Source organism: Pelophylax lessonae, assembly GCF_965119305.1.
Source record: "Pelophylax lessonae genome assembly, chromosome: 1".
NCBI classification, from domain to species: Eukaryota; Metazoa; Chordata; class Amphibia; order Anura; family Ranidae; genus Pelophylax; species Pelophylax lessonae.
Window position 1 is genome coordinate 633,110,824 of NC_138768.1, and position 24,449 is coordinate 633,135,272.

Genomic DNA, 24,449 nt, shown 5'->3' on the forward strand with positions numbered 1-24,449 from the left:
CTGCGGACCTGCTGAAGGAGACTGAGCATGCTATGGGAGTTGTTGGGAGCCTGGGGACATGCTTCATTAGACAGTCATTGGTATGAGACGTTACATGAGACTTTTAGATATCACTGCTGGAATAAGGCAATGGAGAAACACAGACCGATGTCTGCAGGGGCCCCAAGGGCAGCACAAAAAGTGCCAAAAAGCTGCATTCTGCCCTTGGGCTACGAGTATGGCTCCAGAGCTGTAGACATCGCTGCATCCTGTCACCTCCATTAAACTCGACTTTAAGGATTCAAAAACGAGTTTGCAGCATTGAAAAAGCTGAAAATCAGAGGCGGCGTTTGAATGTGGGAAACATGTCTTGATGCATGCAGGGTAAAGCTATAGCCAAACATCCACAAGGCTTAAAAGTATTGCCAAAGTGGATCTGCCATGGAATGAGCGGAGAGATCCGGTCTCCAGAACTAGACAAGCCCTCCATGATTGTGGGTTAACCCTTGCAGTGCCCTGCAATGTCATCAGCTGGACTTCTCCTCTTCCTCTCAGTATGGGGTATTTATTGCCCTCTTCCTCCTCCTCCTCCCTGTGTGTCTATGGAGAGTTGGGCACCTCCAGCCATCCGTGTCTGGCCGTGCAGACACACGTACACAGAGGGCTGTATGCATACAACATGGGGGGGGAGGCAGCCAATGACAGGCCAGGCCATAGTCACAGACCCCACCCAGACAGATGAGGGGAGAGGAGCTGCACAGCTGGATTTGGGGGGTTACCCCTGATAATAAGGGGGTATCCCATGGTGTACACACAGCACCTCCATCATTCTCCTACTGACAGGGAACTTCTCCCCGGCCAGTGCTGACAGAAGTCCCCTATAGACTAGTGTGGGTGTGTTCTCAGTCACATATGTCTATAGACACACAGCACAGCCCGCCGCCCACCCTCCCAGGGCTATTTACCTGCATAGGACACGGCCGCCTCTAACCAGCCGGGCTCCCTCCTGCCGCTCTCCTCCCCGGGGTGCTCGCTCTTTGTTTCCCCCTCTCTCTCTCTTTCTCGGGTCCTCAGTCTGCCTTGTACACTGTACAGCGGCTGCCGCTCCTCCTCCCGGAGAGCCGGGGACTCCGCCTCCAAACAGCAGGAGGGGGACAGCGAGCCACACAGCACCACCGCAAGACGAGGACAACTCTTCGCAGGTGGCCGCGCCCACCTCGTGACGTCGGCGTCTCCTCCAGCGGCCACTTTCTCGTTACCACGGGTCTGGACGCCGACCAGAGGCGCGGGGCACCACGGGACTTGTAGTTCCGGGCGCTTTGCGGGCTGCTGGTCACGTGAGGGAGCACAGGCGTCCTGGAGTAACCCTTAACAGGGGTCTTGTGCGCTGTGTGCGTGTGCGCAGCCTCACGGACTTCTCTCTTTATTTATGGTTGTGAATTTACATGTGTTTTGTCTGTAGATGGTGATAGATTTACCAAGTCACCTAGGTGTGCAGGATTCCCATACCTCCCAACTGTATGGGACTGTCCCTGCTTTGGAACTCTGTCCCTCTTTCCTCCTCATTTTGGTCTGATCTATATAGTTGTATAGAAAATGCACTATTTATCTTTCAAAAAGTGTTTCCCAGTGCCAAACCTTTCATCCAATTTCTTTTCCTTTTCTCCTTTTACTAAAGTTTTGTTGAAAATTTTAAACAAGTAAAAAAAAAAATAGAAACATTACACAATCATAAAGTTACATAGGTTAAATAAAATGCATAATACCATCCAGTTCAGCTAATAATAATAAAAAAAAAAAACATACAATCCCATATACACAATCCTATACCCGCTGTTGATCCAGAGGAAGGCAAAAATAAACCCCCAGCAAAGCATGATCCAATTTGCTACAGCAGGGGAAAAAATTCCTTCCTGATCCCCCGAGAGGCAAACAGATATTCCCTGGACCAACTTTACCTATAAATGTTAGTATCCACTTATATTATGTACACCTAGGAAAGAATCCAGACCTTTTTTAAAGCAATCTAGTGAGCTGGACAGAAACACCTCTGGAGGGAGTCTATTCCACATTTTTACAGCTCTTACTGTGAAGAAACCTTTCCGTATTTGGAGAAAAAAACTATTTTCCTCTAGATGTAAAGAGTGCCCCCTTGTCCTCTGTGATGACCTTAAAGTGAACAACTCAACACCAAGTTCACTATATGGACCCCTTATGTATTTATACATGTTGATCATATCCCCCCTTAATCTCCTCTTCTCAAGAGAGAATAAATTCCATTCCTCTAATCTTTTCTCATAGCTGAGCTCCTCCATGCCTCTTATCAGTTTGGTTGCCCTTCTCTGCACTTTCTCCAGTTCCCTGATATATTTTTTTGAGAACTGGTGCCCAAAACTGAACTGCAATTTCCAGATGAGGTCTTACTAATGATTTGTACAGGGGCAAAATTATATCTCTCTCTCTGGTGTCCATACCTTACTTGACACAAGAAAGGACTTTGTTTGCTTTTGGCATTGCATGCCATTATTAAAGAGGAAGTAAACCCTCCTCTGACACTTGTACCTATAGGTAAGCCTATGATAAGGCTTACCTATAGGTACTGTAAATATCTCCTAAACATGTACCGTTTAGGAGATATTTACCTTATGCATGCGCTCTGAAGGCATGGCCGCTGGTGCCATTCCTTCAGAACTCCGTGCCGTGACCGTCGGCTCCCGCGCGCGTGCGCTGGAGTGACGTCACCACGACTCCGTCCAATCAGATGGCCGGATGCCGCGATCCCGGAAGACGGGCGACTGGAAATGTCGCCCGTCATACAACTAAGCGGGCGGCACGGCGGGGGCTCGTTCTAAGGAATTTCATAATGAGCTAGTATGCGATGCATACTAGCTCATTATGTGTTTGTCTTTTAGGGTGAAAAAAAAAAAAAGGGTTTACAACCTCTTTAAGCTTATGATCTACCCAAACCCAGATCATTCTCCCTTATGGATTCCCCCAGTTGTACTCCTCCTAGTATGTATGATGCATGCATATTCTTAGCCCCCCAAGTGCATAACTTTACATTTATCAACATTAAACCTCATTTGCCACATATTTGCCCAATAAAACAGAGCATTGAGGTCAGCTTGTTAATTGGAGACATCAATCAGTTTGGGAAAAGAAGACATAGGTGCACAGTGCACAAATATTCCACACTAAATGTAGGGCATGAAGGGCAATGGCCTCATAACATGGTATTACATAGATTCAACTAGACTTGCAAAGTGCTCAATTATAAAAGCAGATTAGATGATGACTGTACATTTATAAGAACCGTCAAAGAGACATCATCAAGGTAATCGAGGCAATATCGTGCTTTCCAATCCACTGCCATCGGTGTGGCCAAAATAATGGGTCGAAAAGAAAGAAAAAAAAATAAAAGGGGGAGGGGCAGGCATGCCAGAGCCTAACAAAAAGGAAGGAATCAGGGATATACCCCCTTTCTCTGCCACCTCATTGGCTGAGACACAACAGCAGGAGCCATTGGCTGTCAATCACAGCCAGGAAGAAGGGAGTGGGGGTGGGACTGAGCCATGCTCTGTGTGTCCCATAGACACATAAAGGCAGCTCGAGAGCGAGTGCCCCCATAGCAAGCGGCTTCCCCCAGGCGAGCAACATAGACGTACGTCATTTTACCTGTACGAGCCAGCCTGCCGCAGTAAATATACAGTAAACTGTCCGAAAGTGGTTGAAAAGATAGAAAGCTTTAGTGATTGGGTTTATATCTACTTTAATGTAATTTTAATGTAATGTAAAATTATAAACTGATGATCCTGTCATGAAGGTCCTTGTGCAGCCAATTTCTATAATGGGTTGACAACTATCTATCAACTGTGGTCCTGCTGTGTCAGCCTGTCACAAGCCATTGGTGGAGGCTACAAGCAGCAGTACCAGCACACATTGCACTGGCATGATCCATTATAATCACTAGTATCAAGAAGCCGGTCCTGAGCACTGATATGCAGTCAATGGTGGATCAAGTGCATGCGGACAGAAAGTACCTGAAAGAGGCTGGGGGAGATTAGCAACACTGAGATGCAACAGAGGGTGAAAAAAAGGTAAAAAAAAAATCATATTTTCTATTAAAAATAACACAACAATGGCTTATGATAGACAGTGCTTTGGCAAACCAGATGTAAGCTAGTAAAGGGTTGCATCTACTTTAACATGTTAAAGTTTATATGAGATTTTAGTGATTGGGATTACATATACAGTAAAACCCTGGATTGTGAGCATAATTCATTCCAAAAATATGCTTGTAATCCAAAACTCTCTTATATCAAAGCGAATTTCCCCATAAGAAATAATGGAAACTCAGAAGATTCGTTCCACAACCATTTATTCATAAATCCTTCAGTTTACAGTCCGTATAAAAAGATTATAGCAATTTGATAGGTTGTGTAACTATAAAATGTCCATCCACAAATGGCAGCCTCCACAAGGGGATTAGAAGCAAAATCCAGCAGGAGCTACAGAGTATAAAAGAGAAGAGAGACGCCTCTAAGTGTAGCAATTTGGGTACATTTAATGAAGGTTTAACATTTAGCAACTCACATTGTTGATGATTAAAAAGGCACATCTAAGTATGCAGGCATCCGGGGTAAAGCTGTCCACATAGACTGTCCTCCGGCTATCACCGCTGTCAGTCTGCAATCGTGACCAGGAAGACTACCCTGTAGTGGAGCGATCTGAAAGCGAGGCTTGAAGCGCTAGTGGAGCGCAGCGTGGAAAGAATGATGTTGATGGCGATAAGGAGGATGGTCTATGTGGACAGCTTTACCCCGGATGCCTGCATACTTAGATGTGCCTGTTTTAATCATCAACCATGTGAGTTGCTAAATATTGAACCTTCATTAAATGTAACCATATTGCTACACTTTAGAGGTGCCTCTCTTCTCTTTTATACTGAGTTGTGACATGACGCTACTTGTATATCAAGACAGCGCTTGTTTATCAAGTCAAAATTTATAAAAAAATGTTGCTTGTCTTGCAAAATCCCCTCAAACCAATGTTTTACTGTACTTTAATTGCCCGTCTCACCTACAGTTATAACCCTGTTACAGACCTTTGCAAAACTGCCTTAGTTGGCTGCCAAGGATTACTCACCATGCTCCTGGTGGCTTCTGAATCCAACTTACACCAAGAGCATAGGATAGGGGGACTTGAACTGAGCAGAATGCAATAGCTGTGTATGCCCAATGCGCAATCTAAGGAACATCAGGAATAGATCTATAAACAACATGTCACGGGAGCATAGAGAAGCGCCTGCATTTGTTCACAAAGACAGAAGGCCAGAGGCCAGTGAACACCAAGGTAAAGCGTAACATCATTAATTATTCCAAGTGCCTCATTACTGCTGCTATTGCAGTAAACCTCACAGAAAGACTGAATGACACTGACAGATGGAGACTGACAGCTACACACAGACATTGATTAACACAGACTAGGAGGAAGGTCAAAAACAGACACTGAAGGATGCAGACAGTGCTGGATGGGCACTAATGGATAGACATACCCGAATGAGCTCTCAGGTGGCAATAGGTTTCATCCTCAGCATGATAACCAAAAACTCTGCACGATTACAAGGGAAAGGGATTGTTGGAACTTAGGCACGTTGTATACTAGTGATACTGGACCCCCAAGAAGAAGCCCCTCAGGTTTTCACAGACCATTTGAATACCCAAGCCTGCATATTAGAGTTTGTGTGCATTGGCATCAGCATCAGCAGCATGCCAAAAGTGCCAAAAATGGCTTGTATTCCAGATCAGTTTGATTCACTTCTGACTTTCTTCTGATAGGCTTTTATTTGCATTCACATTAGACGTGTGGCACCATTGCCTCACTGTATACCATTGGGAAGGATTATAACATATATATAATAGGTTATACAAGTGCGCTTCTATGAAAAACAAACAAAAAATGACATGGCATCCAATGTGACAAATGAATGAAAAACAATAGTCCAAACTGTGCAAAAATATTCTTGTACAGTGAAAAAGTCTCTTTCATCTGAAAGTAAAGGTGAACCAAAATTGCCCAAAGTGACAGGTGAAAAGGATCCAAATGCTGGGATTGCACTGGCGTGTGTAGAAAGTGCTCAAATAGCCTCTTACCAAATAATCAATCCAATAACGTGATATTAAAACAATAGTGCAATAGTGATGGTGACACCCGGTGATGAGGATGGACTCTTACCACAAATTAGGGAGAAATTAGCCAAAGCTGTGGTACCAGGGAGTCCAGTCCCAGAAGCCGACTCTTCAGTGGAAACGCGTCGGGGGGAGCAATTATTGATTATTTGATTATTTGGTAAGAGGCTATTTGAGCACTTTCTACATACGCCAGTGCAATCCCAGCAGTTGGATCCTTTTCACCTGTCACTTTGGGCAATTAGGGCAATTTTGGTTCACCTTTACTTTCAGATGAAAGAGACTTTTTCACTATACAAGAATATTTTTGCACAGTTTGGACTATTGTTTTTCATTCATTTGTCACATTGGATGCCAAGTCATTTTTTTTTTTTCCAATGTCATTTTTTGTTTGTTTTTCATTGAAGCGCACTTTTATAACCTATTATATACTGTATATGTTGTAATCCTTCCCAACATTTATACACTTCACAGTGCTGCTTTTACATCATTTATATTGTTTCGTGCACCTTTTTTTCTTTCATTTACTTCACTGTATACCATTGTCTTAAGCAAATATTTTTTTTTTCTACATCTGTTGCTGGTATAAAAGTCCTGCAAGTAGCAAAAAAAAAAAAGTAAAGCACGCTCGCTCCCCAGAGCCTCACAGGCGAAGAACGTAGACCTACGTCACTCTGCCTGTGAGGGGCTGACTGCCGCAGTAAATATACTGTGAGCAGTCGGCAAGCGGTTAAAACGTTAAAGAGGGTCAAACCCTACCCTAATACTTTAACTATCATTTTTTCTGTATATGGCCTTTGTTGTATTTATTTTACATTTCTATCTGATCCCTTTTCTTTTAAATACATAAAGCTGAACAAATCAATGTTAGAGTGGAATGTAATGTGTGCCCTAAGGCTGTAATCTTTTTAGTAAGCTTGTTTATCATGCTTTTTTGCTTTCTTTTTTAAAATGATATGGCTTAGTAAAGTGAAATGAGAGTTACATCTGATTGATGTATTCAATACCCATACAGGGAATTATCTAGAGGTTGACTAATTATTAAATAAATCTATGACCCTATGTCATGTTTATTATTTCATAGGCATAGCCTTTTTACTGGGTTCTATACTTTTTTCTTTTTCTAAAAGGGACCTGCCTTTTTTAAATTTGTGAGAGGATACCATGGACTAAGGATGGCCATAGAGTATGCAATTTTCTTTCCTTCAACCATGGGATTCCCCCATCAACACAGCCACAGCCAGTGTTGATGGGGGAATCCCTCCCACTGTGCTATTGTATTCTGCCAGCTGCCAGCAATGATTGTATAAAAAAAACAGTATGGCCATCCAGCCTGCCCATAGACGGGTCAAAACTCAGCCAGTTTCGTTCCATCTATGGCTGGCTTAAGTCAGATGGATTGTCTAAGGAAAGCTGGTATAGCAGTTTTTTGGACTAACTGGGTCTTCTTGGAAAAGAAGAGGAGATTAAGGGGGGATATGATCAACATGTATCAACATGTATAACTACATAAGGGGTCCATAGAGTGAACTTGGTGTTGAGTTGTTCACTTTAAGACCAACCCAGAGGACAAGGGGGCACTCTTTATGTCTAGAGGAAAACAGATTTCGTCTCCAAATATGGAAAGGTTTCTTCACTGTAAGAGCTGTGAAAATGTGGAATAGACTACCTCCAGAGGTGGTTCTGGCAAGCTCATTAGATTGCTTTAAAAAAGACCTGGATTCTTTCCTGGGTGTACTTAATATAAGTGGGTACTAACATTTTTTTTAGGTAAAGTTGATCCAGGGAATATCCGATTGCCTCTCAGGGGATCTGGAAGGAATTTTTTTTCCCCTGCTGTAGCAAATTGGATTGCTTTGCTGGGGTTTTTCACCTTCCTCTGGATCAACTGCGGGTATAGGATTGTGTATATGGGATTGTATGGTTGGGTTTTCAATACTGTTTTTTTTGTTGGTTGAACCGGATGGACTTGTGTCTTTTTTCAACCTGACTAACTATGTAACTATGTAACTACGAAAAGAGGTTGATTTACTAATGATTAAAAGGGGTTCTCTTTGCAAGGGAAGTTGCGTTTTGCAAGGGAGTTTACCCCGGAGCTTAGAGATTGAGGCAAAGCTCTCCGGACTTCCATCATCCAATACAATGCTATTAAAATTGCTGTTTTTTTCCTTGTATGTGTTTGGATATTCTTTGCAAAGTGAAACTTCACTGCATTCACCAAGCTCTGGTACAAATTCCCTTGCAAAGTGCAACTTCCCTTGCAAAATGAATAGCCTAGTTGCCTTTAGTAAATCAACCTCAAAATCTATCTATCTATCTATCTATCTATCTATCTATCTATCTATCTATCTATCTATCTATCTATCTATCTATCTATCTATCTATCTATCTATCTATCTATCTATCTATCTATCTATCTATCTATCTATCTATCTATCTATCTATCTATCTATCTATCTATCTATCTATCTATCTATCTATCTATCTATCTATCTATCTATCTATCTATCCACTTTTTATACTACATCATTATACTACATCAAATGCCAGGACTGATACACTGGATGTTACTACTTAATATAGACACACGTTTGATTTGTAGGAAAGCAGATAAAAGAGAGTCTGTGATGGGGGCATATTGGATATGGACATAGATACAGCTTACAATCCAAGGGAGAGGCATTATTTTTGAGCAGTTGCAGGATATGGCATGTAGCTGCGGTCAGATAATAGCCATGATATAGAACTGTCTTTTAATATTGGCATTTGGTAAAATAACATGATAATTCCTCTCTATTATACAGATAGAGGGAATCCAGATTACTTCTATATATGTACCCCTCCTGTTTGTGAACGTATCTTCAGGAAGTCATACCAACATATCCATTCTTGCTGATATATGGTAAATTTATGCAGGCATATGAAAATTCTTTGACAAATTATATAGTGTATATATGGGTTCATTACTACATACTTATTTACTGCAGTGTAATACATATTATGCATAGTAAATCTATGCTAGTAGAATATTTTTACATATGGATATTTTTTTGAAACACGGCTCTGCTTTATCCGTTTTTTAATCTTTATATACAGCTATTAAAGAGATAGGGTGCTTCAGCTGAGCCCCACACTCCTATTTGTCCCCTGTGTCCGCCTCCCAGACATATGTGACCGTTTTGGGCTTCTTTGGTATGTAAATAATGATCATCATTTGGAATTGAATGTAAAATCATAGTAAAATAATTTTTTAATGTTAAACTATTAATAATATTTTTTTTGTAACTTGTTAAGTGTGGCATACACAAGACGAGGAAGCACGAAGCAAAACACGTCGACCACTATGCCAACTCAAAACCTTATGGTTACCCAATACATTTTTCATGTGTGTTTTTTATAAAGCCATTCATGGCGCCTACCTTGTTTTTTTTCATACGATGTTTAATAAATTATTTTTTAATCTTTATACTGTTCCATGTGAATGCCTTTAAAATCCACCACCAGCAGGACGTGGTCCTGCAAATTTGTTCTACTCCAGTAATTACCCGGATGTGGCACAGGTTAGGGTCCCTTCCACACTTTTTTATATGTATTAAATAGGTAGTATATACCTGATGTCCTGGACCTTTTCCATTTTACTACTCTATTAAGGGTTGTTCCCTTTTTCTATAATTCAGCATTTTGTTGCTGTTTTTTCCTTTTTTTTTTCCTTTTTTCAATATATTTTTGGACCTACATTTTATAACGATTTACATTTGATAACTATGGTGAATCCTACAGGCAAGGCATGGGAGGGATTTATGCTCCAATGTAAAAAAATGTGTCACCAGATCAAGGTATATTGGAATTGGATCTATTTATGCAGAAGATATCTCGCACTCTAGAAAGTAAATCAAGCCTATTTTGGCATAAAATTTATTTAAAAGATATGCATCTGAGAAAATAAATCCAATAGGCTTGAGAGTTCAGGTGTTCCCTAATATGAAAAAAGTGATACCGGAATTCAAAAGCGCATGGGAAGAAAATCTTGTAGCATGCTCATACAAAATGATACTGTTACTATCAAATGAATACACAAAAGAAATAAGTGAGTTAGATGAGCAAATAAAACAAATGTATAGCCATAACCAGGCTTTATGTGCTCATCCCAATTTCAGGGATAAACAGAAAGCCTTACAGGACCATATAGAACTCCTTACAACAAACCTTATCCAATATAAGAAACCTTATCCAATATAAGAAACAGAAATATATAAAAGATAAAATGGCATTCTGTAATCAAGTAGCTTATAAATGGAGTCAGGGCAATCAGAGACACTCATGGAATACTAACAATAGGAAAACCCTTAAAAAATCAGTCGAGCAACCCTGTAGAACAGGATGAATTTGAATTGGATTCTTCTAATACCTCTAATCTCTCTCATGCTTCACAGGTATCTCACAGACCTCACTGGACTAATTGATATCCAAAAATGGTGGTGAGAATTCATCACAAGATGGTGGTAAGAAACATATGACACCATCGGCTCCTAAATCTGGAGGTGATGGTCTCTTTCATATAGGTGATGGGTCTTTAAAATCTTTTCTGTTACAAGCACCCTCTAATACACTATCTTCCAGCTCAGGACCCAATTTGAGGGGCCTGGGCACAGTTACACACAGGACCATATAGAACTCCTTACAACAAACCTTATCCAATATAAGAAACAGAAATATATAAAAGATAAAATGGCATTCTGTAATCAAGTAGCTTATAAATGGAGTCAGGGCAATCAGAGACACTCATGGAATACTAACAATAGGAAAACCCTTAAAAAATCAGTCGAGCAACCCTGTAGAACAGGATGAATTTGAATTGGATTCTTCTAATACCTCTAATCTCTCTCATGCTTCACAGGTATCTCACAGACCTCACTGGACTAATTGATATCCAAAAATGGTGGTGAGAATTCATCACAAGATGGTGGTAAGAAACATATGACACCAACGGCTCCTAAATCTGGAGGTGATGGTCTCTTTCATATAGGTGATGGGTCTTTAAAATCTTTTCTGTTACAAGCACCCTCTAATACACTATCTTCCAGCTCAGGACCCAATTTGAGGGGCCTGGGCACAGTTACACACAGTGCACAATCCAAACATGATGTAAATAAGGGGTCTTTTTTAGACACTTCCACAACACTCACCAACTCACAGGAAGTCAATAAAACTTTGGAGAATCTAGATTCCTTTGTGATAAAACTGACGCCAAGTATTCAGGACTAAATATAAATTTATCTTCACATCTTTAACAATACCTTAGAAGGAAATATTGAGCTTAGGTCTTACATTTTGTCTGGAACAGGATATTGATTGCTTTGAAACTATCAAGGATATCCTCCTTTTCGTACGGAAATTGACTTATTAATTCCTGTTTGATAAGGATCGGAATAAAAAGAAAAATGAAAAGGCACTAATAGATCAATGGAAAGATTTTACCATCAGAGATTTTAAAGCTCTACGAGATCTGATGGATCATTTGGAGGAAAATGAAGGATCCCAGCAAGAACTAAATCAAGGTATTGACTCCTCTAAAACCCCTTTGGTGTCCTTAGAAAGGATTATAACAAAGAAAAAACCTGATAAATTCCCCCCAATGGAAACAAATCCCAACATTTGGGCCTTTGTTACAAAAGTATAGGAAAAATCTAAAAAATTCCCCCAATGCAAACAAATCCCAACATTTGGGCCTTTGTTACACAAGTATGTAGTGAGACAAAAGATTTAAGCACACAAGGCTATTCTACTGGGAACTTAACCAGGGAGCAAAAGGAAGCCCTCAAATCATTAGGTGAAAATAAAGATTTGATAATTAAACCATCAGATAAAGGGGGAACTTAGTAGTGATGGGAAAGTACCAATATAGAAATATATGCTTGAACATATTGAAAAATAGAGAGTGGTATGGGCTGATCCCAGAAAATATGGTGGAAAAGTTTAGGATCCAATTTAAACACATACTTATGGAAGCGTTTCATCAGGATATTATTGACAAAGAAACCTATGAATCAATTATAGTCAAACATCCAAAAGGTACCTACGCTCTACGCCTTCCCAAATACCCATAAAAATCTGACCTGTCCTCCAGGAAGATCAATAATATCAAGCATTGGGTCCCATATAGAAATGGCTAGTCACCTTATAGACAATTATTTACACCCTCATGTTATATCCCTGCTCTCCTCTTCAAAGACTAGAGGGTATTACCACCCCCCCCCCCCCGCCAGTACCATTATGGTAGCCATTGATATTGAGGCTCTGTACCACACAACAAAGGATTACAGGTTATCAGGGAATTCTTAAAAGAATGAGACTGTGGCTTCGCCGGATATGCTCTGATGATATGGAATTCCAAAAACAGGCGGATGAAGTCAAAGGCAGGCTATTAGCAAGAGGATATTCACGCAAATGTCTAATGAGAGCCTTTAACAAAGCAAAACAACTCACTAGGGGGGAAGTTCTCTATAAAAAAGAGAGTCGCTACAAACTGAAACCACTAGACTGATTACTTCCTTTAACAGACAACATGTCTGTTGTTGTCTGTTAAACAACCAGCCAGCCACCACCAAAGGGTGCCAGCCAGCCAGCCACCCACCACAGGGTGCCAGCCAGCCGCCAAAGGGTGCCAGCCAGCCACCCACCACAGGATGCCAGCCAGCCACCTACCACAGGGTGCCAGCCAGCCACCCACCACAGGGTGCCAGCCAGCCACCCACCACAGGGTACCAGCCAGCCAGCCACCCACCACAGGGTGCCAGCCACAGCCAGCCAGCCACCCATTAAAGGGTGCCAGCCGCTCATCACCACAGGGTGCCAGACAGACAGTTTTTTTAAGCCTTATATTCAATTTCATTAGTAGTGTCTTTCAAATGTCAATGGAGATGGATACAGAATGCAGATCGAAAAAAATTAAAAGTGTGGTGTGGGACTATTTCTCATCTCCATCTCCAGGAAAATCAACAGCACTGTGCAACACATGCAAAAACAATGTAAGCAGGGGATCAATAACTGCAAAAACCAAAAATACGTCAAATCTTTGGACCCATCTAAGAGTTCATCATGTTGAACTGTTTCATACAGGACAGAAAAAACAAAATGAATCACAAGGTGAAACATCACTATCCCAGGCAACAATAAACAATATGTTTCAGAAAAAAACAGGTGGCTAAAATCGGATGGAAGATCCCAACTGCTGAGATGATGGTCACTGATAACCAGCCATTTACAATGGTGTCTGACTCTGGATTTAAGCGGTTGATGTCCATAGTTGAGCCAAGGTACACACTGAAGAGAGACAAGTTTTATCAAACCGAAATGCTGGGAAAGATTCACCAAAAGGTCGTTGAGAAAGTAAACGCTATGCTGAAACCAGAGAATGCTGGCAACTCACTCTCATTCTCATTCACGATTGACTGCTGATCAGGAGACTCAGGACAAACAGAATCACTAATGAGTCTTACATGCCACTACATTGACAGCGGATGGATAAGAAGGCATTTGGTGTTGAATACAAAAGTGATTCAAGGATCCCACACTGGGGAGTACATAAAAGAAATGTTTCTAGGCATGCTAGAAGAATGGGAAATCACCAAAGACCGAGTGATGCTTGTGCTTCGAGACAGCGGAGTGAACATGGTGAAAGGAATGAGACTTGCTGAAATGTCAGACCTCAGTTGCATGCCACACACCCTCCAATTTGTAGTAAATGATGGTCTGTCAAACCAGAAAGCTTTGCTTGACATTATTAGCATGCTGAAGAAGTGCACAGGCCATTTCCACCATTCAATCCTTGCCAAGCAGCGACTGAGGTGCATTCAGGAAGACCTTGGCCTACCCAAAAACAACTTGATACATTCTGTTCCAACACAATGGAACTCTACTCTACACATGTTGTAAAGGATGCTGGAGCAGAAGCGAGCTCTTACCATATATTTCGGTGAATATGGACTTGGAAGATATTCTTGTCCTACTGCTGATCAGTGGGACATTGTAGCCAATGTCACTGAGACCCTCCTCCCCATAGAGGAATTGACACTAGAGGTGAGTCATTACGACTCACCTGTGTCATCTGTCATCCCATGTTTGAGAGTGCTGAAGATGCTTCTTCAATGGGAAGGACCCAACACACGTGGCACTAAAACATGTAGGCAGGCCATGAGGGACAGCCTCACCAAACGTTTTGAGAAGCATGAAGAGAAAAAAAATGTTATGCTTGCATGTATTTTTGATCCTTGATACAAGATACAAGAACCATCCTTTCTCTTCTGATGATGTATTGGCCAATGCAAAACAATGGCTGACAGAAGATATTCAACAGGAGGTGCAGGAGGTTCCTGCCAAAAAGAAAAGTCAAGAAGAGCAGGTTTCTAATGTGGAAGAGCAGGATGCTAAAGGAGAAAAATGTCCAAAAAGACAATGGACAGAAGAAGAGAAACTTCATTGTGGTGAAATAAATGACATGTTTAGTGTTATATTGGGGCCTCATGCGGAGAATTCTTCTCAATCTGCAATAATGAGCCTGGATGATGAACTTCATCTCTATTTGAAGGAACCAGTAATTGACAGAAAAAGTGGTGATCCTCTTCAGTGGTGGAAAGAAAATGAGGCACGCTACAAAAGACTTGCTTCTCATGCTAGAAGATACCTTTCTGCTCCTCCTTCCTGACCAAGTACCAAGTGATCGTGTTTTTAGTGAAGTGGCAGCAATTTATGAAAAGAAAAGAAGCTGTTTAACCGGTCAACATGCTGAAATGTTATGCTTTCTGCACTATAATACAGAGGTTTAATGTGGATAAGTGCAAGGTATTGCACTTAGGGACTAATAACGTAAAAGCAAAATACACGCTAGGGGGGGAACCTCTTAGGGTATCAAAAATGGAGAAAGATCTGGGAGTCTTAGTAGAAGATAGACTTAGCAACAGTATGCAATGTCAAGCTGCGGCTGCCAAAGCTGGCAGAATATTAGCATGCATAAGGAAGAGGATGTATTCCAGAGACAAAACTATAATCCTTCCACTTTATAAATCACTGGTCCGACCACATCTGGAGTATTCTGTCCAGTTCTGGTCACCACTGCACCAGTCCTCAGAAGGGATGTGTTGGAGCTGGAGAGAATGCAGAGAAGGAAAACAAAACTTATTAGGGGATTAGAGGACCTTAATTACGAAGAGCGGTTGATGGTGCTTGATATATTCTCCCTGGAGAAGAGACGCCTGAGAGGGGACATGATAGCAATTTACAAATACCTCAACGGTGATCAGAGCATCGAAAAAAAACAATTCAGTCGCAAGGAATGCATGAGGACACAAGGCCATACAGTGTGATTGGAGGAGAAGTGTTTTAACCTCAGGCTACGGAGGGGGTTCTTTACAGTAAGGGCTACAAGACTGTGGAATTCTCTGCCACAAATGGTAGTAACTGCGGGGAGTATGGCTACTTTAAAAAGACTCTTAGGCATACATCTCAAGGACATTAACATTCAGGGGTATGGGAAATGATTCACACGACACAGGTTGAACTAGATGGACTATTGTCATTATTCAACCTCAACTACTATATATTGTTCTACTTAACTGGGAGTATTGAAGTGTAGTAGTAGTAGTCAAAGCAATATTTACAAACCAGGCGCTCCTGGGATGCTTGTAGGGTGTAGGGATAGAAGTAAGCCTGTGAGTCTCCCCTGCGGTTGTTCTGCTGTTAGCCAACTAATGGCTCATTAAAGAGATTCGCACCCAGGGCAGCCATAGGAAAAATTCCAGTCCAGAAGTCAAAGCAATAATCACAAATCTGGCGCTCCTGGGGTGCCTTTAGGGTGGAGGGATAGAAATAAGCCTGTGAGGCTCCCAAGCGTTTTTTCTACTGCTAGCCAACGAGCATAGGAAGGGTGCTGATATGGATAAAAGTACATGAGGAAGGCAGCGCATGAATCACACCGGGATGTAATGGATAAGGAAGTCAGGTGAACATCCAGTATAGAAAGGGTTAACAGTTTATTGGTATTGATAACCGGAAAACAAAGTACATAAAATGCTTACATTCCCCATGGCTGGAGTGGAGAAGGGCACCTGGCAGCAAGCAACACGAGTGCGAGGAGGTCAGTCTCCCAGGACTGCTGAGCAGTGTGTGGACAGAGCCGGAAGTCCTTGATAAAGCGCATAGCGCAAAATATGTAGTCATGGCAACCATATAGCTTGTGGTCCACCCTGGTTCCTGGTACTTCCCCGCAAGTGGCGCCTGTACGGCTGATGTCACCGCTACGGAACTACAGCAGAGTCCTTTCATCCTTACGACGGCTGGTTTCCGGCTCTGTCCACACACTGCTCAGCAGTCCTGGGAGACTGACCTCCTCGCACTTGTGTTGCTTGCTGCCAGGTGCCCTTGTCCACTCCAGCCCAGGGGGATGTAAGCATTTTATGTACTTTGTTTTTCGGTTATCAATACCAATAAATTGTTAACCCTTTCTATACTGGATGTTCACCTGACTTCCTTATCCATTACATCCCGGTGTGATTCATGCGCTGCCTTCCTCATGTAGTAGTAGTAGTGTCTGTCCAGTCCACTGAGTCCACTCCAATCCACTGTCTAGCTTTTGTCTAGCTTTTTTTCTAGCAGTTTAGCACAGTCAGTGCAAAAGTGCTAGAAAAAAAGCCAGACAGTGGATTGGACTCAGTGGACTACTGCTGCAGTAGTGATTTAAAATTATTGCAGTGAGTGAGTACCCGGGGCGGGTGTGGAAAGTGGGGTCCCCCAGGGTTCTGTCCTGGGACCAATCCTGTTTAATTTGTTCATAAATGATCTAGAGGAGGGGATATCTAGTACAATCTCAGTATTTGCAGATGATACTAAACTAGGCATGCCAATATCTTCTATGCAGGATGTGGAAACCTTGCAAGCAGACCTGAACAAAATAACGGGGTGGGCAACTACATGGCAGATGAGGTTTAATGTTGATAAATGTAAAGTAATGCACTTGGGGGCCAGAAACCAGAAAGCAAGCTACTCACTAGGGGGGGGGGGGAACCTCTGGGTGAGTCTAGGATGGAAAAGGACTTGGGGGTACTGGTAGACAACAAGCTTGGCAGTGGCATGCAATGCCAAGCCGCCGCAAGCAAAGCCAACAGAATACTGGGATGTATAAAAAAGGGGATTCACTCCAGAAATAAAGAGATTATTCTCCCACTCTACAAGACTCTGGTCCGGCCACATCTGGAGTATGCTGTCCAGTTCTGGGCACCGGTCCTCAGGAAGGATGTGCTGGAATTGGAGAAAGTCCAGAGAAGGGCAACAAAAATAATTAGGGGAATGGAGGACATCAGCTATGAGGAAAGACTACAAGCACTGAACCTTTTCTCTCTGGAGAAAAGACGATTGAGGGGGGATATGATATCAATGTACAAATACTGTACTGGTGACCCGAGCATAAGGAACAAACTATTCAGAGAAAGGAGATACAATAAGACACGTGGCCACTCACTAAAACTAGAGGAAAGGCGGTTTAACCTTAAAGTGCGTAAGGGGTTCTTCACTGTAAGAACGGTAAGGATGTGGAATTCTCTTCCACAAGCAGTCGTATCAGCAGGGAGCATTGATAGTTTCAAAAAACTATTAGATGGGCACCTTATAGACCACAACATACAGGGGTATACAATGTACGGTTAAAAGCAAACACACACACGCATCATAGGTTGAACTGGATGGTCTGATGTCTTTTTTCAACCTCACTAACTATGTAACTATGTAACTATGTACCCTACTGCAGCGGTAGTCCACTGACTCCAGTCCAATCCACTGTGTAGCTGTTGCCTAGCTTTTTTTCTAGCAGTTTTGCACTGACTCCAGTAGTTGCAGTGAGTGCCCTACTGCAGCGGTAGTCCACTGACTCCAGTCCAAACCACTGTGTAGCTGTTGCCTAGCTTTTTTTCTAGCAGTTTCGCACTGACTGCAGTAGTTGCTGTGAGTGCCCTACTGCAGCGGTAGTTCACTGACTCCAGTCCAATCCACTGTGTAGCTGTTGCCTACCTTTTTTTCGAGCAGTTTTTCACTGACTGCAGTAGTTGCAGTGAGTGCCCTACTGCAGCGGTAGGCCACTGACTCCAGTCCAATACACTGTGTAGCAGTTGCCTAGCTTTTTTACTAACAGTATTGCACTGACTGCATTAGTTGCTGTGAGTGCCCTACTATGGTAGTCCACTCCACTGACTCCAGTCCAATCCACTGTGTAGCTGTTGCTTTGCTTTTTTTCTAGCAGTTTTGCACTGACTGCACTGCAGTAGTGATTTAAAATTAATGCAGTGAGTGCGTGCACTACTGCAGCAGTTTATTATGCATTAATGCACAATCAGAATGATGTCAAACTAAATGTCCCTGCAATTGAAGTTTTCCTATCAGTTCTCATGCAGTTAAGATGTGAATAACGAGCCCTTAATGTTAAAACTGTTAATAAATAAAGTTTTACATGTTCAGTAACAGATTTGTGTCAAAATTTGTGTTTATTTTGCAAAATTTTAAGTGTACAAAAATATCGGCCAATATCGGCCGATACCGATATGCGATCGCCAAAATATCGGTATCGGCAATGAAAAACCGATATTGGTCAATCACTATTGTATATATCATGTTTTCTATATGCGGAGCATTTTACATTGGTAAGACCAAACACAATTTCTGGCGCAGAATCAAAGATCATATATATTACATTTCCAGCAATCAATTAGACACACCTATTGGCAGACATGTTGCTCTCCACCATAAATGAAACATGGATGCGATTAAATTTGCAGCTCTAGAACACAGAATACCAGATCCCAAAGGGGGTGACTTTGAAAAAAAAAAATTCTACAACGTGAAACCAGATGGATATATCTCTTGGAAGCGACCAAACCACCAGGCTTGAATGAAGCAATTAGCTTCAAACCATTCCTGTGGGCATCTAATATGCCTGACTATAGAGATTATATATGTCCCCCTTAAATCGCCTAATGTAAATCTGCCTTAGTATAGGCACATTCAAACTCAATCATTGATGATTAGGTAGACACTTTAATAATGACATGGGGGGGGGGGGGCAGCAACAATCCATTGACCCATGTCAATGCTTGCATCCATACACCATTGGGCCCCTACATTGGAGTTCATATATGAGGCAACACATGTAATTGCTCCACAGTTATCTGTATATCTTTGTTTGTATACTGTAACAAAAACATTTGCTACTTTATGTATATCCTGTTACAAATGATTATGATGATTGTCATTTACTCAAGCATCAATAGTGGTCTGGGCATCTGATGGGCGGACATATGCTCCCCGTATCAGTCCCATGTATATGAGAAAGATGGGCAAATCATATCCCTGGCGGTGAGGGTTGCCTTTCCTCCTTGCCCTCTTATGGGCGGAACAAGGCAATCATGCCGCTAATGTAGCCCCACGCGCAATCAGCGCCATAATGCGCATGCACAGTGATGGGGCGCACACAATGCCACAACGTCATCAACCGGCATCTGTGCCATCGTGGGTGATAAAGAGCAGAGGGCTGAGCGCATCTGCCTCTAGAAGCAGCATCCAGGCTGTTAACCGGGCAGAAGCTCAAATGTAAGGGAATTATACTACATCAGATGCCAGGACTGATACACTCGATGGTACTACATAATATAGACACATGTTTAATTCGTAGGAAAGCAGATGCAAGAGAGTCTGTGATGGGAGAGCATTGGATATGGACATAGATACAGCTTACAATCCAAAAGAGAGGCATTATTTTTGAGCAGTTGCAGGATATGGCATGTAGCTGCGGTCAGATAATAGCCATGATATAGAACTGTCTTTTAATATTGGCATTTGGTAAAATAACATAATAATTCCTCTCTATATTACAGATAGAGGAAATCCATATTACTTCTATATATGTACCCCTTCTGTTTGTGAACCTATCTTCAGGAAGTCAAACCAACATATCCATTATTGTTGATATAAGGTAAATTTATGCAGGCATATGAAAATTCTTTGACACATAATTATACTGTATAGCGTATATATAGGTTCATTACTACATACTTATTTACTGCAGTGTAATACATTATTTGTAAATCTATGCTATGCTAATAGAATATTTTTACATATGGATATATTTTTGAAACACGGCTCCTCTTATATCCATTTTTTAATCTTTATATACAGCTATTTAAAAGATAGGGTGCTTCAGCTGAGCCCCACACTGCTATTTGTTCCCAGTGTTCCCAGACGTATGTGACAGTTTTGGGCTTCTTTGGTATGTAAATGATGATCATCATTTGGAATTGAATGTAAAATCATAGTAAAATAATTTTTTAATGTTAAACTAATAATAATATTTGTTTTGTAACTAGTTATATGTGGCATACTTGTGGCTGGTCTTGAGGAAGCACGAAGCGAAAACACGTCGACCACTACGCCAACTCAACACCTATTATGTGAAGTCTTTATACAGAGATATATGTTAATGCCACTAACTTTATGGTTACCCAATATATGTTTCATGTGGGTTTTTTATAAAGCTATTTATGATGCCTACCGTGTTTTTTTTATATGATGTTTAATAAATGTTTTTTTAATCTATACACTGTTACATGTGGAGTGCCTTTAAAATCCACCACCAGCAGGACGTGGTCATGCAAATTTGTTCTACTCCAGTAATTACCCGGATGTGGCACAGGTTAAGGTCCCTCCCTCTCTCTTCTACACTTTCCCCATGCATTTTGTAGCTGTAACCTGGACTGTAGCTGATAATTGCTGCAGAACTTCTTCATTAGTTGCTGCTGTGTGATCCTTCTGCAACGTGAACAGGGTTGAACCAAGTATTCATTAATGCAGAAGTGCATCAGCCATCTTTATGGAGACTAGTTTGTAATGCTTGTCTATGGAGTGTGTTCAGTGCAGGGGGCAGCTATCTTAGCTGAGTCTGATTTGATCCTGGAAGTGATTGGCTGATGCAACCGAACAAGAGGAATTGTGTCTGTAGGCTGGAGAGGAAAGGGAAGAGGACTGTCTTGAAGCAAGCAGGTGTGTTGGGAAAAAGGCTGCTGCTTTTGGCTGAAAAGAACTCTGTCTTAGGTGACCACAGTCAAGAGAGACTGCTCACTATGCAGTGCTAGGTGTGATTTAGATGCCTGGTGCGATCAGACTGTACAAGAGATCACTCCCATCACTTGTAGAGAAGGAAAAGAGGGCCTGTCTCAGCAGGACTGAAAGAGAGAGATTACAGCAACTTCTAGGTCTGAAGAAGGGAGGCGGCTATAACATAGAAAATGCAGAAAGAAAGAGGCACCCTCATCCCAATAGAATTTGGAAAAAATCCTTCGTATAGATTGACCACAAAGCAGTGAGGCAGAGGAACCCGCCAGTAGGGGGCGAGGGACGCTGACTCACCCAACCAAAACCGCGGGAGCAGAGAGCCAAAACTGCATGAGTGTCAAAACTTACGGCACCATAAAAATCCCCCATGGCCCATTTTTTTCCTTTCATTGTTTTGACACTCATGCAGTGTTGGCTCTCTGCTCCCGCGGTTTTGGTTGGGTGAGTCAGCGTCCCTCGCCCCCTACTGGCGGGTTCCTCTGCCTCACTGCTTTGTGGTCAATCTATATGAAGGATTTTTTCCAACTTCTAGGTCTGTCTGAGTTCAACTTTGCTTTCACTGATTCAGAGGATGTGTCTGGAAACCCAGAAGAAGGTGCCCTGGGTCTGGTAATACGCTAACATTGCACAAGGTAAACTGTTGTCTACTTGGAACTGTTGTGCTTTCCTTAAGAGCTCTAATTTTGCTGTCCAATGGTTTATTTTTCTTTCTTTCACCAATCACTGGAAAGTGGGATAAAACTGAGACTGTTAAAACTAGTTAAGATGGTCACATATGAATTTATTTTCCACCAGTTCAGTAGGGACCGGTCAAAATTCAATCCATGTATGGGCACTGCCGTTATACAGAAGTCGATGTACTGATCGACTTCTGTACAATCACCCTGTCGGAATTTCCCCACTCGATCAGCACTGCAAACTATACCCTGCAACTCTGAACAGTGTATTCTGATGGCAGGGAAGTCTTGATGTCAGAATACAATAAGTCAGCGGGAAGGATTCCCTCATCCACTGGCCAGCCATAGGACTCTCTTCATACTGTTGCTAGGTAAATGCTGTTCAGTTCTATTAATTACTGTTAGTCAGAATACTGCAGGTGTTCAACCACATCTCTCAGAGTGATGTTATTGTCCTATTGTTTATATTGTTATATTGTTTGTAAAAGTACACTTGTTAATCCTCTCTTCTTTTAGACTGTGCGCGGTCAATTAAACTCTTTGAAACATCTCAAGATGTGTCTGTAAGTGCTGAGTGAATGCGGTGTGTTATCTTCAGCCTGTGCAGAGAAATCACAAAACAATTCAGGGGCTCCTTCGGGGGTAGCAATACATTTGAGGAAGAAAAACATTTTCGAAGATCAATTCGAAACAAATAACAATTTGATCAATTTGAACAAATAATTCAAGTTTCTAATTTTTTTTCATGAAATAAAAAAACAATAAAGTATTGTGTATTCATTTCTATGAAAGATTAGGGTTTATGCTCCATTCCCCTTAGTAAAAAACAACCCTCACTTTACATTCTTCATCAATGCATTTTGCCTTAAAGTGGTTCTAAAGGGTAAAGATTTTTAACCTTTATGCATTCTAGGCATGAAGTTGAAAAACCTTCAATGTGCAGCTACTCGCTCAGCCCCCCCAATACTTACCTAAGCCTGATCTCAACCCAGTGATGTGCACAAGAGCAGTGTCTCTCCTGGGTCTCACCCGCTGCTGTCAATCACAGCCAGTGAGGAGAGAGTGGGAGGCGGGGCTGAGCTGCACTCTGTGTCCTATGATGTGCGGCCGAGAGCACCTGCGGTTAACCCCAGAAGAGAAGGATCAGAGCTGCTCTGTGCAAGACATGTCCATGAAGTGGGTGAGCTGTTTCTTCCAAGCTTATGCTATGGTCTCTTTTGCCACTAATACGATGTAAGTCACTAGCTTGAACTGAGATTTGGTGAAGCAAAATGAACCGGGGGTCTTTAGGTAAGGAACAATGAAACAGAGGCTGCAAACGTTTGAGAACTGGTCAAAAATCTTGCAAGCATGGCACAAGTCATCCGTATTTGTAAAACATCACCAGAGGTAGCGCAACTGCATCAGTCTTAAATGCGGATTCAGTTGTGGTTATGTTAAGAACAGGATGCCATTCTGGAAAAGATTTGCATGCAGTCTTCCCTTGTTTTGGTGCACGGAAGGTCCTTCTATTTGGAAATATATCTATGGTTGTATGTGTATCCAGACTGTTTAGTTGTTAATAGATGATCAATAACTATTTAGGGGAGAGAGGAGTATGGTAGCAGATATGTTCAAAAAATTAAAACTGGGTTGTAAGGTCTTTGTTGGTGAGTGTGAGGCATGTTGGTGCTTTATTTGTAAAAAACGGAAGAGCTCAGAGGATGAAGCATGATATTTTTCCCCAATTTCTGCCCAAGCGGTGCGACCCTTGAGAAATTAGTAGATATCATGAAATTCATGAAAATGCTAGAATGGAAGGCATTAGGAGATTCTAATCCTGGAGGGAACAAGGGATTGCCCAGAAGGGGTAGGAGAGGCAAGTGTGGTGAAATTAGTTTGTTGACATATTTGCTGGTGTCCCAAAAATTAAGTGGGTGCTGCAATTGGTCATCCCACAGAGGGTCTTGTTGCATATAGGGAAATCAAAGAGGTGATTTGACCAGCCATAAAATATTTAATAAAGTTAGAGACACCTTGCCCGCCTTTCCGCTTATGTGCAGATATTTTGTATTCCCATTAATATGTTTTTTTACTGGATCAGATGAACGTGAGGACGTCATTTTGGAAAGGTTTCAAGGCGTAAGATGGGATTGGGAGAGTACAAAACAAGAAAAGTCGTTTTTGTAAGACTGTCATAGTGATAGCATTATAAAAATCAAAAAAATCCTGCGCTAAAACTTGAATAAATGTGAAATATGTGATGGTGAAAGCAGCTAAACACTTGATCTATAGAAATCAAAAACAATACATTCAACAAATTGTGTAGCGCTAACATTAATGGTGTTAACCATAAAAATTAATATGATATATACAAACAAATAATATTATATATATATATATATATATATATATATATATATATAACAAATCGTGCATCAATGTGAAAAAGTCAATTGAAGGAATATATAGGATTCAG

At 41.6% G+C, this 24,449-nt stretch overlaps 1 protein-coding gene and 1 pseudogene across 2 annotated transcripts in view; both read right to left on the reverse strand.

Annotated features, from left to right (window-relative positions):
* ANKRD50 (ankyrin repeat domain containing 50) overlaps window positions 1–1,145 on the reverse strand; it is a 145,131-nt gene extending 143,986 nt beyond the window's left edge. The window contains exon 1 of the mRNA XM_082243136.1: window positions 945–1,145. The gene's annotated coding sequence lies outside the window, so the exon portion shown is untranslated. The remainder of the gene's footprint in view (window positions 1–944) is intronic.
* LOC309548836 (piggyBac transposable element-derived protein 4-like) overlaps window positions 1–24,449 on the reverse strand; it is a 1,162,992-nt pseudogene that overhangs the window by 1,069,074 nt on the left and 69,469 nt on the right. The window lies entirely within an intron of this gene.